The 10,156-nt window shown below is 40.3% G+C and overlaps 1 pseudogene; it reads right to left on the reverse strand.

Annotated features, from left to right (window-relative positions):
* Positions 1-8,304: 8,304 nt before the first annotated feature.
* On the reverse strand, positions 8,305-9,891 carry LOC109700420 (UDP-sugar transporter protein SLC35A5 pseudogene; annotated as a pseudogene).
* Positions 9,892-10,156: the final 265 nt, after the last annotated feature.

The following is a 10,156-nucleotide window of genomic DNA, read 5'->3' on the forward strand; positions in this document are numbered from 1 at the left end:
AAAATGGATCAAGGATCTTAATATCAGACCCCAAACTCTAAAGTTGATACAGGAAAGAGTAGGAAATACTCTGTAATTAATAGGTATAGGTAAGAACTTTCTCAATGGAACCCCATTGAGAAACTAGGAGATAGCATAGATAAATGGGACTTCATCAAACTAAAAAGCTTCTGCTCATCAAAAGAAATGGTCTCTAAACTGAAGAGAACACCCACAGAGTGGGAGAAAATATTTGCCAGCTACACATCAGACAAAGGACTGATAACCAGAATATACAGGGAACTTAAAAAACTAAATTCTCCCAAAACTAATGAACCAATAAAGAAATGGGCACGTGAACTAAACAGAACTTTCTCAAAAGAAGAAATTCAAATGGCCAGAAAACACATGAAAAAATGCTCACCATCTCTAGCAATAAAGGAAATGCAAATTAAAACCACGCTAAGATTCCACCTCACCCCTGTTAGAATAGCCATCATCAGCAACACCACCAACAACAGGTGTTGGCGAGGATGCGGGGAAAAAGGAACCCTCTTACACTGTTGGTGGGAATGTAGACTAGTACAACCACTCTGGAAAAAAATTTGGAGGCTACTTAAAAAGCTGGACATAGATCTACCATTTGATCCAGCAATACCACTCTTGGGGATATACCCAAAAGACTGTTACTCCAGAGGCACCTGCACATCCATGTTTATTGCGGCACTATTCACAATAGCCAAGTTATGGAAACAGCCAAGATGCCCCAGCATTGACGAATGGATTAAGAAAATGTGGTATCTATACACAATGGAATTTTATGCAGCCATGAAGAAGAACGAAATGTTATCATTCGCTGGTAAATGGATGGAACTGGAGAACATCATTCTGAGTGAGGTTAGCCTGGCCCAAAAAACCAAAAATCGTATGTTCTCCCTCATATGTGGACATTAGATCAAGGGCAAACACAACAAGGGGATTGGACCATGAGCACATGATAAAAGCGAGAGCACACAAGGGAGGGGTGAGGATAGGTAAGACACCTAAAAAACTAGCTAGCATTTGTTGCCCTTAAAGCAGAGAAACTAAAGCAGATACCTTAAAGCAACTGAGGCCAATAGGAAAAGGGGAACAGGTACTAGAGAAAAGGTTAGATCAAAAAGAATTAACCTAGAAGGTAACACCCACGCACAGGAAATCAATGTGAGTCAATGCCCTGTATAGCTATCCTTATCTCAACCAGCAAAAACCCTTGTTCCTTCCTATTATTGCTTATACTCTCTCTACAACAAAATTAGAAATAAGGGCAAAATAGTTTCTGCTGGGTATTGGGGGGGGAGCAGGAGGGGGCGGAGTGGGTGGTAAGGGAGGGGGTGGGGGCAGGGGGGAGAAATGAACCAAGCCTTGTATGCACATATGAATAATAAAAGAAAAATGAAAAAAAAAAAAAAAAGAAATGGGCAAGTGAACTAAACAGAACTTTCTCAAAAGAAGAAACTCAAGTGGCCAAAAAACACATGAAAAAATGCTCACCATCTCTAGCAATTTAGGAAATGCAAATTAAAACCACACTAAGATTCCACCTCACCCCTGTTAGAATAGCCATCATTAGCAACACAACCAACAACAGGTGTTGACGAGGATTTGGGGAAAAAGGAACCCTCTTACACTGTTGGTGGGAATGTAAACTAGTACAACCACTCTGGAAAAAAATTTGCAGACTACTTAAAACACTAAACATTGATCTACCATTTGATCCAGCAATACCACTCTTAGGGATATACCCAAAAGACTGTGATACAGGTTACTCCAGAGGCACCTGCACACCCATGTTTAATGCGGCACTATTCACAATAGCCAAGTTATGGAAACAGCCAAGATGTCCCACTACTGACGAATGGATTAAGATAACGTGGTATCTATACACAATGGAATTTTATGCAGCCATGAAGAAGAACGAAATATTATCATTCGCTGGTAAATGGATGGAATTGGAGAACATGATTCTGAGTGAGGTTAGCCTGGCCCAAAAGACCAAAAATCATATGTTCTCCCTCATATACGGACATTAGATCAAGGGCAAACACAACAATGGGATTGAACTTTGATCACAAGATAAAAGCGAGTGCACACAAGGGAGATATGAGGATAGGTAAGACACCTAAATAATTAACTAGCATTTGTTGCCCTCAATGCAGAGAAACTAAAGCAGATACCTTAAAAGCAACTGAGGCCAATAGGATAAGGGGACCAGGAACTAGAGGAAAGGTTAGATCAAAAAGAATTAACCTAGAAGGTAACACCCACGCACAGGAAATCAATGTGAGTCAATGCCCTGTATAGCTATCCTTATCTCAACCAGCAAAACCCCTTGTTCCTTCCTATTATTGCTTATACTCTCTCTACAACAAAATTAGAAATAAGGGCAAAATAGTTTCTGCTGGGTATTGAGGGGGTGGGGGGAAGAAGGAGGGGATGGAGTGGGTGGTAAGGGAGGGGGTGGGGGCAGGGGGGAGAAATGACCCAAGCATTGTATACACATATGAGTAATAAAAAAATAAAAATTTAAAAAAAAGTGTCTTTCCATTTGTCCTAGCTAAAACTTTTTGGAGAAAAAATGAACATGCCTGGAAGCATTCTTGGCCATCATTTTAACCTTTTCAACATGTGCTCCATGACCTTGAGCTGAGCATTTCCAAAAATGTGTCTGCCATCTTTCCTTCTTGAACTATGGCCTTTAACTGTGTATGTTTAGGAATGTGCTCCTTAACTGAGCATGCTTAGGAAAGTGCCTGCCCTTGAAGTGTTTCCTGTATGAATATATATAGGATCCCTAAATAAAATCACCATGCTTCCTTTTTGTGGGAGGACATTGCTTTGGAAATAACTTCTGTGCTTTTTTTTTTAATCTGCTAAAGTTAATAAAGATTTTCTACTCTTATTTCTTGTCTGTGATCATTTTGGCTTTGCACTCACCAAGATGTGACCCATTGTGTTTGGTTACAAACACTGCAATAGCAGTGGGGATGTGATGAGGTGGAGCAACCACATGTTTGCCAACAGCATGGGGTCCTTGTGTGATTCCCAAAACTAATCACGAAGTGACATTCTAGATCATGAGACCAATTGTGGAGATGCCAGGCATTTTCTTTTTTTTCATTCAGGGAATAAGCCATGACCACAGACCCAGACTCCAACAGAATCCATGGGACCAATTTAGAAGGGTCATAGACTCCTTATACTGTGGCAAGAACTAGCAGACCATACTGAACTGTCCTCTCCCCTGAATGAATGTCTGCAGTGTGTGAAGGAACAATGCTTTCTCCCCATGCACCTACCCTGGCAGCACATCATCTGATGTGTAATGTGAGCATGGATGGTATTTGGGCTGGAGCTGGAGCCCCCAGATACTCATAAGGGGAAGGCATGCTAGCCATATGGGTATCTTAAATTACTAAGGCTTCTCCAAGGACTTCAGTCCAGTTGACTAAGGAGGGTTTGCATAATAGGGCCTGTATTTGTGTTTTAAAAAGCCATTCTTTCTTTGCACCAACACTACTTCCTGAGGGTTATATTGGCAGATAAGTATGATATGATAAATTATGTGTTTGGGCCCACCTCTGGGCAGCATATCCTGTGAAATGGGTTCCCTTGTCATTGTCAATTTAGCATGTACACCCTTTCATCACACTTAGCTTCTTGAGACCTTTAATAGTGGCAGTTTGGTTAACTCCCTTGCTAGGAAAGGCTTGCATGATGCCAATAGGTCATTGTTCTACTTGCCATTGTGCCATCCCCAATATAAGTCCTCAGTGCACTGCCCAATCATCATACAACCAGCCAGTGTCCAGGACTTATGAATTATTACCAGCTATACCACCCATGTCTATGCCCATTGACTACTCTATTTTTCCCCAACTTAGACCATAATATTGATGACAGCTTTTACTGCAGCAGCAGTCCAGGCACTTGGGTTGCCCCTGCTAGACCCATCTGAACTCCAAGCCTTTCCAGGTGTGGGGATCTCCTCCTCTTGCTCATATGAGATCATAGGCACTGGGTAGCCTCATAGGGTAGTGAGATGGTTTCATAGATAACCATAGGTTATCAGGACCACCACATAGGTTATCAGGACCACCACAGCTTTAGGAGAGGACATTGTGCTGTAAATATGCATGCCACTTGTTAAGGCAGGGGTCTGCACTATAGTGAATATTAGGCTGCTGAAACAGCCCATCATTCACCTCTTTGTAGGGAGTTCGGTTCACTCTTAATGTACTGAGCATGGCTCCAACTGTGGTAGGGAATTGTGCATTACTAGAAGCTTCTATCCTCGGGGAGTGTATGTGTGGGGAGTATATCCAGCTTCAGTCTCCTTGCAGAGTAGTGACTTAAAAAACTAGAGGCATGTTTTGTTCTTATTCTTGCCAGAGAATCCAACTCATTCCATCTGCTATCCTGGGGACATGTAACTGTATAGGCATGTCTGGTAGAGTGGTGCCCAGAGTCTGTACTTGGACTATTAAAATTCTTGCCTTTTTAATTGCTCCCTTCTGGGGAAAAATCTCATTCCCATGTGATTCTGTACTTAGTTAGCCAATCTAGTTTGCATAAGCATTGAACTAGGGGAGGAATAAATGCCTGCCAATATTCTAGGAGCCCTACAAATGCCTATGCATCATTTACCTTCTGGGAGTGTGGGGAAGGTTTTTGTTTTATCTCATAGCATGCCTGGCATCAAATGAGGCTTATCTAAGCAGACCACCCCTAGGAACTTTACGAATCTTGTTGGAGTTGACAGGCCATCCCCTTAAGCGTAGGTGAGTGCACAGGTGTTTTTCTGAAGCATGTAAGAGCATAACTTTCAGAAATTAGCATGATACCATCAATATAATGGAATCAGTAAAATCGGTAGGGAATGAGGACAGAGTGAGGCCCTGAGCCAACAGGTTGTGACAGATAGTACTTAGATACTGGAATATCCATTGTCTTCCCTCCGAAATGAAGGCAAATTGGTTTTTCAAGTCTAGTTGCAGAGAAATGCTAAGAAGCATAGACAAAGCCTAGGGAGGATGCGATTTTTTCCCCCAGTACCTGAGTGGTGATAGGCTCCACAGCAGGGATAAGAGGTATCACTTTATTTAGCTCCTTATAGTTAAAAATCATTCTCCTAGTCCCATAGAGATTTTATTCAGCCAGATAGGGCTATTAATAAAGGAATCATGGACAGTTGTAAACTTTCATCCCACTCTAATTCTTATATGGTGTCTCCAATCTCAGCATGCACACCTGGCAGTTCGTATTGTGTGGCATTTACTATGTAATTAGGGGCAGGAAGTACCATTTTGAGAGCTTGTTTGGAGGTTCTAGCAGGGGAGTGCAGCTACTCGTATACCCTTGACCGAAGAATGGTCCTCCTCTATCGGGGATGGTCGTCCTCTTCGACCGAGCGCTCAGCTTCGGGAGGGACGCACATGGAGCGGTGAGGGAGGAAGGGGACACCCGCCTAGCCAGCCAGATCAGCCGAATCAACCCTGGCGATCAATGGGGTGACAGATGTCGCAGCCAGATCGCCCTCACATCCAGGAAGTAGCATTTTGCTTACTCCATCAATACTATCTTTACTACCCACACTTTAGCTTAAAATTACCCCACATGGGAGTGTAACACATTTCCTAATAGAATAACCATCCATAAAATTGTTTTCAAGACCAGCATAAGAAGTGTCCCAGGAGAAACAGAAAGAGAGAGAGAGAGAAATTACTCTTCTGCCTGTTTTGTTCTGAGTCTCAAGCTGACCCTCTTTGAGTTGGAATCTGTCCCACTCAGTTAATCAATTCACGAGCCAATTTCCTCTGGAAACACCCTTACAGACACACATTAAGTATTCCTGATTCTCATCAAGTGATGCCTAAAATTGACCATCATACCTCATTAGGAGAAATCTGTGAGATTAAGAATTGTCATAGTCACCATGGACTACAAATTATTTTATTGGTTCTGGAGGTAGAAATATGCACCAAGGGGAAATACGCTAGACATTCATTCTCTTCCACCTCTACAAATAGCATTATGTAAATACACCAAAAAAGTATTGTTTGATAAGCTGATAAAAGAGTTTTCAGTGCCCTTACCCAAGGATGCTATTTCTAAATATTTTATCTTCTAAATTTTATTCATTTTGTTTTCTTTAAAAATTTTATTTTTTTTATTGACATCTGTACATGTGCATGGGATACGATGTGATATTTTATTACATATAATCAATGTGTAATGATCAAGTCAGGGCAAAAGCATATCTATCATGTCAAAAATTTATATTTTCTTTGTGTTGGGAACGTTCAAAATCCTCCCTTCTAGTTGTTTTGGAATATACATTAAGTTATTGCTAGTTATAACTACTCTAGTGTAATTAAAACACAGTAGGGCATCCTCTTATTTAACCATATTATTGTACTAAATGATCAACTTCTTTCTATCCTTCTCACCTGTCAAGACTTTGGTATCCACTCTTCTACTCTCTATTATGAAATCAACTTTTCCACTTCTACATGAGTGGGAACATGCATTGTTTGTCTTTCTATGTCTGGTTTATTTTCATAATATCATGTCCTCTGGCCCCATCCATGTAGCTGAAATGACAAGATCATATTTTTTATGCCTGAATAATATTCTATTGTGCAAGTATACCACATTTTCTTTATTTGCTCATCAATGGACACTTTGGTTGCTTCACTTGTGACTAGTGCTACAATGAAAATGTCAGTATAAGTATCTCTTTGATATAGAGATCTCAGTCTTTGGCTGCATACTCTAGGAAAGGGATAGTTTTCCATTTTTAGGTTTTTTTTGAGGAACATTGACATTGCTTTGGGTAGTGACTGCACAAATCAACATTCCCATCAACAGTACATGTTTCCTTTCTCTGCATCCTCACCAGTATTTATTCATTTTTTTATTACAGCAATTCTAAATGGATTGGGATGATATATTGTTGCATTTTTAAATTTACATTTCCTAATGATTAATGATATTGAGCATTTCCCATGTGTTTGTTGGTAAGCTGAGAAAAAAAATTAAACTATTTTAATTAATCCTTACAGAGGCATATAAAATGATCAAATATGCAATGTCTGTGTGGGTTAATTTCTTCATTATATTTAAAGTTCTGTGCACTTAAAGCACTTTTATGGGTGAAGGTCTTTTGTAATATGTAAATGTCTTCATCTGAATTGTCCCATTCGTCCAAATGTTTCTCTACTGTTTGAAGAAAATACAGTACCTGAGTTTTTTTTTAAGTATAATAATTATTTTTATTACAAATTTCTGCCAATGATTTCAGTTATATTATTCTGGATATCACAGATTATACAACAGTATTATCTTATATACAAATACACAAAAACAACAAGAAAAGAAGGAATGTGTAGGTTGTATGATACTTTATAACTTGTATTTACAGTGTAGGACTTTGTAAACATACAGGCTGGTCAGCAAAGCCTGTTTTCCTATCACTGTCCAGCTGCATGACCTGGGGAAGGTCACTTTTTAATAATTTGTCACCTGCCTGCCCTACCTAATAGTCAACTGGAAGCATGCAAAAGTACCTTGAAAAATATCATGCACTTGTGAGTATGAACTGTTACTTTTAACTGACTTACTGATTATTGGCTTTCCTATTTGAGGAATAGTACTACTCATGTTTTATTAAAAATTAACACTTATTTACAAAATGACCCTTTTAAAAGGAACTCTGAGGTATTAGTTTTACTGACAATCTGCTATGATTCTGAAGCCAGAGTCTTGACTCTCAGGAACAGAATATGACATAAAAATATCTAACAGCCACAGCAAGATGCAATAATCTAAAATAACAGATTTTATGATGTGTAAACTGAGGAGAAAAAAATAAATCCTACAATGGCTTAAGTAATTTAAAATACAAGTGGTAACTATGATGACTTAGGAACCTACCTTCACCTAAATCAAGTTTATTTGAAAATTCCTAAGATATTAAAATTTTGAATCAATAAAACATTTGCCACAGACTCACAGACTACATTATCCCAAACCTATAGTGCTGCCAGATATTTAGGTCAATCAGGCAAAATTTTTAATGTCATTGCTTTTCACTTTTATTTTGGTACTGGGGTTCAAACTGTGGGCCCTGTACTTGCTAGGCAGGTGCTCTACCACATGAACCACACCCCAGCTCACTGTTTTTAATTGCAATACGACTATTATCTCTAGGGCCTCAAATTTTTGAGGCACAGCATAGACAATATTTATAATGACATAAAAAAGGGAAGATTGTAACATGCAGACTAGAACCACTTATTGTGAGTGTCTGGGAAAATGATCTGTATGTTGATATCTGAAGGGTCTGTCTAATATGGTTACTACAAGATTTTTAGAATCCTGGAAGACAAGGAAAATAATCTGCAAATATATCTTGCTGACTTATCAAGTACTGGCTATTAATACAGTCTCTAAGTTATTATTCCTATGCCAATTCCTTGGACACTAGTCACTCTTTGGGTACTCTCAGCTTTGGATGAACCGTTTAGGGAGGGGTTAGATATATGTAAAGAGTATTATGCTTTAGGACATCCTTAGTTTATCAAAATGAAAAGACAAATATTACAAATGTGAAAATACAGTTTGTGAGAGCTGCCAACTGTTTGGGTACAACTTAGAAAGTGTCTTCATCTGACTCATCACTCTTGGCTTTGGTAAGTCTTTCCAGTTCCTCTCCATCTCCACTGGATCGCTCCCAAAGATTGCCACTTAGATCTCGGACCCTTTCTTGCTTAGGTGCATATTCCAGACTTTGAGGTTTGCTGGCATTATAAATAAAAATGGAGAGAAGGACTGATGGGGCTTCCAAGAAAAACTCCAGGGAGGGCCTAAAGTCAAAGACCAGGACAGATACTGCTGTGATGATGACAATGGTGACCTGGGCCATCAAGACATGGAACATGTTATCCAGGAACTTCAGAATGAAAGCCACTGAAAGGCCCTGGAATGCAGTTACAAAAATAAGAGCTACTGAAAATGCATTGTGGCCATAAAAAAATCCACAGTTCTTAATTTGATCCTGATTACTGCTCTGAAGACCCAGTGTCAGCCCATTAAAAACAATACCAAAGAAATAGAGTTTGCTGTTCTGTATGAAGATGCTTTCAGTGAGCTGGTTCCCTTCCTTCAGTATCTTCTCATTATAGATATTGGCCATCGAAGAGATAAAGCACTGTACAATAATAAAAACATGGACCAATCCTAGACAAATGTGACTGAAAACTCTGGCTGTGGTGTTCCATTTAGGTTCAGGAAAAGTCCATTCTTTTGCTGTGCAGTTGTCTTTTCTGGAACATTCATTTTGGAAATGAAGGCAGGAGTTAGATGGGCTGAAGAAGGCATCATGATGAAATCCATGACCTGCCAGGTTATGCTGTGAAGTTTTAGTCCCAGTAGTTAAGGCCACAATAGACAAAAATAAAATTAGAAGGGAAGACCACTGTATCCAGTTTAGATGCCACTTCAGCACTATCCTGAACAGAAGAGCTGTTGTTGTGATGCTAAAATTTGAGAAGATAACAGCCATGGCCTTTCTTTGTAACACAGAATGACACAAGCACACAGAAAACTAGCTTCACCAGTTCTGAGCATGCATTCACAGTAGTTGGAAGATAGTCATACTTATTCTCTTCATTGGCAGGATATTTTACCAGTAGGATGCGACTTGAACTTAAAGCAATGAGTACAGCACCCAGCAGGAATGTATACATCCTCGAGGAGCACGACCCAGGACGCCTACAGCACTTTCTTTCCATTCCACGTTTTTCAATTGCCCTGCGCGAGGCCAGGTTTCCCTCCACGGCCAGGGCAGCCTCTCACCGCACATGCGCAGTAGGGACGGCGAGTGGCGCGCTTCCCTCGCCTCCGACGCACGCGCAACGCTTCTACCGTGGGGCTCGGTTACTTCAGTGGACTGGAAAAGCTTCTAATGGAAGAACGCACATCATAGAGCTGAGATAGTGACTGCCTGGCTCCGCAGGGGCAGCAGTCACTGTTTAGGGCCCATAGGTGGGGAAGCTACGAGAGGGAAACAAAGGTGAACAAGAGTCTGCTACCCGGCCTCCTAGTCCGGAACGACTGCAGGGCAGTGGGGAGGGGA

Source organism: Castor canadensis, chromosome 11, assembly GCF_047511655.1.
Source record: "Castor canadensis chromosome 11, mCasCan1.hap1v2, whole genome shotgun sequence".
NCBI classification, from domain to species: Eukaryota; Metazoa; Chordata; class Mammalia; order Rodentia; family Castoridae; genus Castor; species Castor canadensis.